General features: G+C 38.0%; 1 pseudogene; it reads left to right on the top strand.

Annotated features, from left to right (window-relative positions):
• The first annotated feature begins 1,037 nt into the window (after window positions 1-1,037).
• LOC100767119 lies at window positions 1,038-2,065 on the top strand (annotated as a pseudogene).
• The last annotated feature ends 4,088 nt before the right edge of the window (window positions 2,066-6,153 follow it).

Raw genomic sequence — 6,153 nt, 5'->3', positions numbered from 1 at the left:
TTTTTAAATGTGTAGCCCACTTGATTTGATTCTTGTGCGTGATGTAAGACAAGAGTAATGCCAAGTTTTTGTATATATTGAATTACATGAATTACATACATGTAGTGTGTGTGTGTGTGTGTGTGTGTGTGTGTGTGTGTGTGTGTGTGTGTGTCCTATTAGTTCTATTTCTCTAGAGGGCCTTGATGAATAAGGACTTAGAAGAGGTCAGTAGAGAGTTTTATGAGGCTCACCTAATGAAATCTCCTACCTCAATAACTTCTACTTTGAACCCCACTGGTGTTTGACCCCATGTCTGTGTCTTCTTTATACTTTCACATTTGACTGCCTTTCAACTTCTCTGGTTTTCTTTCTGCTTCATGAACACAACACATATTCTGACTCAAGGACTTGCACTTACTAGCATGCTCATCTTTTCTTAAGGACTTCTACTTGCAGCCACACTTTTCCTCCAGGCAGCTTTGGATTTGATCTCTAATTTTACTTAAAGCTATCTCTAAGTGTTAGTTTTCCAAGAGGCTTTGTGTGAACACCTTATAAAGTGGGCATCCTCAGCATCCATTTCAAATATTTTTCTCCAGTCAAAACCACATTTGTGTGAGTATATGGTTCTGTGCTATGTATCATTTATCTGCATACTACTTTTCTCACAAATGGAAAAGAAGCAATCAGGAGGATAGGAATAGTGTCTCTTAGGCTAAATTATTCTTCCTGGAAAATGTGGCATTTAGCAGGTGTTCAGTAAATATATTTTGAAATGAGTTAATATAATTGTCTTTTTATGTGGGATATCTGTATGCTGTGAATATGTTTTACTACCATTGGTTAATAAAGAAACTCCTTTGGCATATGGCAGGGCAGAATATTGCTAGGTAGGAAAGCCAAACTGAATACAGGGAGAAAGAAGGCAGGGTCAGATAGTCACTAGTAGCTGCCAGAGAAGCAAGATGTGAGATAACAAGCCATGAGCTTGTGGTAAAATATAGAATAAGAGGCAGGGGTGGTGGGAGAAGGAGGAGGCGGCGAATCACTTAAAAATGGCGCCCAAGCAGGACCCGAAGCCCAAATTCCAGGAGGGTGAGAGAGTGCTGTGCTTTTACAGGCCTCTTCTCTATGAAGCAAAGTGTGTAAAGGTTGCCATAAAGGGCAAACAAGTGAAATACTTTATCCATTAGAGTGGTTGGAATAAAAATTGGGATGAGTGGGTTCCAGAAAGCAGAGTACTCAAATATGTGGGCACCAATATGCAGAAACAGCGAGAGCTTCAAAAGGCCAATCAGGAACAGTATGCAGAGGGCAAGATGAGAGGGACTGCTCCAGGAAAGAAGATATTTGGTCTGCAACAGAAAAATGTTGAAGTGAAAACAAAAAGACCAAGCAGAAAACACCCGGAAATAGAGATGGTGGTAGTACCAGTGATTCACCTCAGCCTCCTAGGAAGAAAAGAACCCGGGTAGATCCAACTGTTGAAAATGGAGAAACATTCATGAACAGAGTTGAAGTTAAAGTAAAGATCCCGGAAGAGCTGAAACCATGGCTTGTGGATGACTGGGACTTGATCACCAGACAAAAACAGCTTTTCTTTTCTTTTCTTTTCTTTTCTTTTCTTTTCTTTTCTTTTCTTTTTCTTTTTTTATGTTCCTGCCAAGAAGAATGTGGATTCCATTTTGGAGGATTATGCAAACTGTAAGAAGTCTCCAGGAAATACAGACAATAAGGATATGCTGTTAATGAGGTTGTGGCAGGGATAAAGGAGTACTTCAATGTAATGCTGGGCACTCAGCTACTCTACAAATTTGAGAGACCATAGTATGCTGAGATTCTTGCAGATCACTCTGATGCACCCATGTCCCAGGTGTATGGAGCGCCACATTTACTGAGATTATTTTTGCGAATTGGAGCCATGCTGGCTTATACACCTCTAGATGAGAAAAGCCTTGCTTTATTACTGAACTATTTACATGATTTCCTCAAGTACCTGGCAAAGAATTCTGCAACTTTGTTCAGTGCCAGTGATTATGAAGTGGCTCCTCCTGAGTACCATCGGAAAGCCGTGTGAGGGGAGTGCGCTCTCTTTCTCTCACATGTGCTTGGATATCTGTAAACAATTTGGTTCTTAGTCCTCTTGTACAAATGCTGTACTTTGAAGACCATTAGTGTATAACAATTGATGTTTGTTTTCTGTTTGATTTTAAACAGAAAATAAAAGGAGTCAGTGCTCCTTTTCTTCTTTCTTTTCATTTCAAAGTTTCTACCAGTGATGGACAATAGAGAGACATGCTGTAGAGTGTTTTATTGCCTAGTTGACAAAGCTGCTTTTGAATGCTGGTGGTTCTGTTCCTTTGACACTATGCACTTTTATAATATGTGTTAATGCTCTATAACAAAATGCTCTGATTCCTAGTGCCAATGGTTCACTTCGGTGTATATAACTGAACACTCATCCATCTGTGCCCCCCCCTTTTTTTTAAATAATGGTGCTTAAAGAGCCATCCTTTACAAGTTATCCATGTTGTTCCTTAAGCATTTTATCTTTGCTTAATTGTTAAAGAATGGTGGCTTGTTTCATGGTTTTTGTATTTGTGTCTAATGCACATTTTAACATGATAGACACAATGCATCGTGTAGCTACAGTTTTATGGAAAACTCAATCTTGTAGGAGTTGTTTTTCAGATCTTCAATACATTTTTCTTTAAATTAAAAAAATATAGAATAAAAGAAATGGGTTAATTTAAGTTGTAAGAGCTAGTTAATAATAAGCCTCAGCTAATAGGCCAGACAGTTTGTAATTAATATTAAGCCTCTGAGAGATTATTTAGAAAGTCTGTGGACTATGGTGGGTGGGAGAGAAACTTGTCCAGCAGGACTGGGAGCGACAGTGAAGTCTTCAGCTACATTTGGCATACTAAGATGGGACTCTCAAGTTTCCACATAAGACCTGAAAAGGCTTCAAATAAAAGAGGGGGTTTAAGCATAACATGGCAGATTCTTGCCACAGTACAGAAGCATCTCCAAGACATGCAGCATGGTGGTTTTAGCTTTTACTCATACAGCCAAAAAGGGCTTATGTATCTGTACATGCTGCTTGGTGGTAGTGTGGACCTGCTGCTTCCCAGAGGTGGGGCAGTGAGCATGGCTCCCAGAGGTGAATGAACCTCCTCTATGTTGGAAAGCCAAACGGGGTGGCATTAATAGCCAAAGCCTCTGCTTTGGTCCTAGCCATGCCTGCTTACCAGTTTAAAACATGATAAAAAAATGACTACAGATCCACAATAAAGACAGATTCAGACAAAAAGAAACCTTTAAAGAGGTCACAGTGTGTTTAAAAAATTATGTAGGCTTAAGAAAGAAATGGGTACAAACAGTTATAGAAATAAATAAATAGCTTCAAAAGATAAAACAAAGTGATTAAAAAGACAGTAAAAGTAATATAAAAAAGCCATGTAAAGATTGGAAACACCCAGCCTTTATTATGTATACTATTGTGTTTTCTTTGAATGTTTTGACTGTTAATGAGCTACCTACAGAGAGATATTTGATTGTGGGGACTGCTAAGCTAAACCAACATAAAGGTATCTTGACTTCCAAAATTTGGGTCTAAAGATATGTTGCTTTGGAAAAGAGGTTCTGCTTTTGTTTTCACAGGAGATGAAAAGCTGTGGATCCCTTCCAGGTTAATATGGTTTGATCAAATGAGACCCCCTGAGAGGCCTCTGATGGGAGTGATGGCCCAGGTGATCCAATATCCAGAACAGCTTCAAGGCAACTGGCAAAGATAATGTAGCCTCATAGACTATGATAGCAAAGATTTAACCATAATTTTAAATTTTCTCAGCACACCTAATCAGCAAGAAGTAGTATAGAAAAATATGCCCAAATTCCCAAAATATTGTTTATAAATGTTTGTTTTCATTTAAAGGGGTTGGTTATAAATGGTTAATGGTCATAGTCACTCTCTTTCTGAAGAAAAAAAGGGGATATGATATAGAAAATATAAAAAATTAGGTTATTAAATCTACTTTAACACAAAACCCAACTGTTAATCTGAAAATACTTTATATTGGTATGGAGTTTGGTCTTTTGATACAAATTTAAGGTCAATTTTGTTGCACTATGAATATTTCTATGGTTGTTTAAGGTATTATATTTATGTCGCTCATTAAAAATGTAATGTATAGTTAAGAAATACAAATTAATAGTCATCTATAATAGTTAAACTTATAGTTTGACTCTTCAGGATAGGGCAGCTATTGGAATATTACCTGGACATGCAGAATATGTTTATTGCTTGATGTTGTTATTGTTGGCTGTAGTTTCATTTTTGTTCATGTTATTACCTTTTCTTTCTTATGGACAATACTTGATAGTTCTTATTGTATATAGTTTATGTTAGGATTAGAACCTTCTTTATTAGGAAAAAAAAGGGGAAATGTTGTGAAAGCGCAATCCAATTATCCAATGACATTTGGGGTGACTAGCCATATGGGTATGGTTTTTCCTGATATGGACTGGTTAAGAACTGAGATCAGGGAGTCATACTCTCTCTGCCTTAGACATGGAAGGCTTCCTGATACACCTTTCAGTTACATGGTCTGTAGCTTTCTCTGTCCTTCCTGTTGGACAATGAGGCAATGGCATCACTTCCCACTATATCTGAGAGAGAGAGAGAAAGAGAGAGAGAGAGAGAGTTCCCTATTTCATCCCTTAGTGAATAAGTCTTCTTCAAAGCATCTATGGATTCTCCCTAGTTATGATAAGAGATAGACTAGATATGAAACTGAAGACTCACAAAGATAGCATAGATGATAGAGTATTTTCTTTAATTTTGTCAAATACAAATAGACTAACGATTGTAACTGTAATTCTTGCTTCATGACTGTTTTGCTATATGTAATTTTACAATGTTAAAGTTAAAACCTTTCTTTTTGATTAGACAGAAAAGGAGAAATGATGTGGGATGTCTCTCTGTATGCTGTGAATGTGTTTTATTACCCTTGGTTAATAAAGAAACTGCTTTGGCCAATGACAGGGCAGGATATCGGTAGGCAGAAAAGCCATACTGAATACAGGGAAAAAGAAGGTGGAATCAGGCAGCTACCAGCAGCCACCAGAGAAGCAAGATGTGAGGTACCAAGCAGTGACCCTCGTGGTAAAATATAGAATACTAGAAATAGGTTAATTTAAGTTGTAAGACCATTAATAATAAGCTCGAGTTAATAGGCCAAACAGTATGTAATTACGTCTTTGAGTGATTTTTTAGAAATGAGTGCAGGGACCAGCGGGTGGGACAGAAACCCATCCAGTTGGACTAGGCAGGACAGAGAAAAGTCTCCAGCTACAGTCTTTGCTAGTTTTCTATCTCACCATCCTTCTAGGAATGTCTAAATTCTATTAATACCATAATTAAAATAGGATTTAACACCAGAAAAACCATGAACATGTATTCTAGTCTGTTTAGGTAGAAAAGCTGAACACTGAAGCTGATTCTACATTCCATCCTAGTCCTTCCTCTGTGGCTGTCTTTATCAGTTACAGTAGTTAAAAAGGGAAACACATGCTGCTGTCATTTCACTTTCAGCAGTCACTTCCAAGAGCATTCACATCCAGCTCTTGGCTGAGGTGGAGTCATTGAGCTGCTAGAAATTCCTGATTTGTGCCTCCCTCCCATGGTGGAAGCTCTTATCCAGTGAATCAGTGGACATAGAATTTTTCTAGCACTATTGACTGTTGATAGGGTCAGTTTGATGGTTCTGACATGTGGTTTCCTATGCTAAATTTTATACCTTTGGTTAATTAGACGGTGGAGATTTGGAAGGTTAAGTCAAATATTCTCACTCATGTATTCTTTTTTCTAGGAATACACTTTCTAGAAAATCATTTTCACATGAATCAGGATCCCCAGGGTTTGTTTCTGAGAAATCTCATCTAAGGCTATAAGACAACATGCCTTCTTCTTGATGTGCTTCCCCACTGGCCTATACTATAGCCAGTTGGCATTTGCCTTGAGCTTCTCATCCTCCCCCAGTATTCAGATGTGTGTATCAGCTACATACAACACAGAGATGGCTAGGAATTTCCTGTCTGGGTAATTTTCTCTGTAGATAGGTTTGATATCCTCTGTCTATAAATTTATACAGGAAAAGAGGAGGTGTG

This window comes from Cricetulus griseus, chromosome 3, assembly GCF_003668045.3.
Source record: "Cricetulus griseus strain 17A/GY chromosome 3, alternate assembly CriGri-PICRH-1.0, whole genome shotgun sequence".
In the NCBI taxonomy this organism is placed as follows: domain Eukaryota; kingdom Metazoa; phylum Chordata; class Mammalia; order Rodentia; family Cricetidae; genus Cricetulus; species Cricetulus griseus.
This window is presented reverse-complemented; position numbering and strand designations above follow the sequence as displayed.